This window comes from Schistocerca cancellata, chromosome 10 (genome assembly GCF_023864275.1).
Source record: "Schistocerca cancellata isolate TAMUIC-IGC-003103 chromosome 10, iqSchCanc2.1, whole genome shotgun sequence".
In the NCBI taxonomy this organism is placed as follows: Eukaryota; Metazoa; Arthropoda; class Insecta; order Orthoptera; family Acrididae; genus Schistocerca; species Schistocerca cancellata.
In genome coordinates, this window is record NC_064635.1 from 125,423,482 (window position 1) to 125,425,485 (window position 2,004).

Sequence of the window (2,004 nt, forward strand, 5' to 3'; positions counted from 1 at the left end):
CGCACAAAGATGGTTCGCATGATCGCCCTATTGCCTTTGCGTCCAAATTGCTCTCGTCAGCGCAACCAAATTATTCACAGATAGAGAAAGAAGCTTTGGCTCTCGTGTTTGGTGTTACAAAGTTTCATGATTTCTTATATGGTCGTCACTTTACCATCATCACCGACCACAAACCTTTGACATCGCTTTTTCATCCGAACAAGCCTGTACCTCCACGTACAGCGCAGAAATTCATTCGCTGGTCTATTTTCCTCTCGCAGTACCGCTACGATATCTTGTATCGGTCCACTGCTAAGCACGGAAACGCCGATGCGTTGTCCCGTTTACCTGTTGCTGAGGATAGAGCCTTCGATTCTTCCGAACTTACTTGCATGTTCATTGATTCGGAAACCGATGATGTGGTCGAATCGTTTCAGATTGATTTTCGTCGTGTAGCTGCAGCCACAGCTGCTGACCCTGTCCTTGCTACCGTTTTGCGTTCTGATAATGATCAGTCCATCGGTGCCGCTGAACGTTTGGTCCGGACTTTCAAGTCACAGATGTTGAAGTTGAAAGAGTCGCATTCTCGGGAGGACGCGTTATTGCTCTTTTTGTCTTCGTATCGTTCTCAGCCCCGCCATGGTCGCTCGCCGGCTGAGTTGCTCCACGGTCGTCCTCATCGAACCTTGACGTCTTTGCTACATCCGCCGCATCAGGTTCCTGTGTAGCGGCAGACACTTGCTTTTGCTCCCGGCGACGTTGTATACTATCGCAACTATCGAGGTTCACAGCGTTGGCTCGCAGGGCGCATTCTTCGCTGCCTCGGCCGCGCTATGTATCTTGTTCTGGGGGCCTCTGGTGAGGTGCGTCGGCATCTCAATCAGCTGCGCCTCTGTCTTCGCACGGGTTCTGCCGCTCCCCGTCTGCTTTCAGCGACGGTGCCGTCCGGGCAGCGCCCTGGGGACCCACCTACTGGCTCGCCTCATCCCCACGTGTTACCGACGATGCCTTCCATTTTGCCCCATGGCGTCGCGCCGCCGCCGCAGCCGCCGCCGCCGGCGCCGCCCGCAGTGGACGCGTCGCTGCAACCGCCGGGCGCCTCCCTGGGTCACGCGCCGCCGATCGCTTCCCGTGACCAGATGTCCTCCGACATGGAACTCTTGCCCGCTCCGGACCATCTGTCGTCTTCGCCAATGGAGGTCGACCCTTCGGCCCCTCCTGACTATCTACGGGCGCATACACCGCATGTTGGCGTGCACCCTGGACTAGGTTTTCAGGCGTTTCCTAGCTCCCCTCGGACCGAATGGCCGGGTGCGGGTGGCACAGCCTCGCCTGTTGTTAGGCTCCCCACCTCGTCGCATACGTCAACATGGGGTCCTCCCCACGGCGGGCGGAAGCCTTATAATACAACCGTTCGCCGATTTGCGGGGGAGGAATGTGGTGTCACCGCCAGACACCACACTTGCTAGGTGGTAGCTTTTAAATCGGCCGCGGTCCGCTAGTATACGACGGACCCGCGTGTCGCCACTGTCAGTGATTGCCGACCGAGCGCCGCCACACGGCAGGTCTAGAGAGACGTACTAGCACTCACCCCAGTTGTACAGCCAACGTTGCTAGCCATGGTTCACTGAGAATTACGCTCTCATTTGCCGAGACGATAGTTAGCATAGCCTTCACCTACATTGGCTACGACCTAGCAAGGCGCCGTATTCCATTTATATTGAGATTCTATTATTGTATCATCAAGAGCGATGTTCTACAAATGTGGATTAAAGTTAAGTATTCCAGCAGCTACGTATTTTTCTTTATAGCATTCATTACGTATCCTGTTTCAGACCTCACGCCAGTCTGCGTGAGCTTTTAGCGTGCATTTCTGTCTCCTCAAACAAAACAGTGTTGGCACTTCTGCCGACACTTCAGATACCACAGTAGTGGGGGCTCACTGCAATCTGCAACAACCAATGGGAGGCACTGCAGAAGACCACGACTCACTCTCAGTAGAGCACCACTCTCACACTGAGGTCA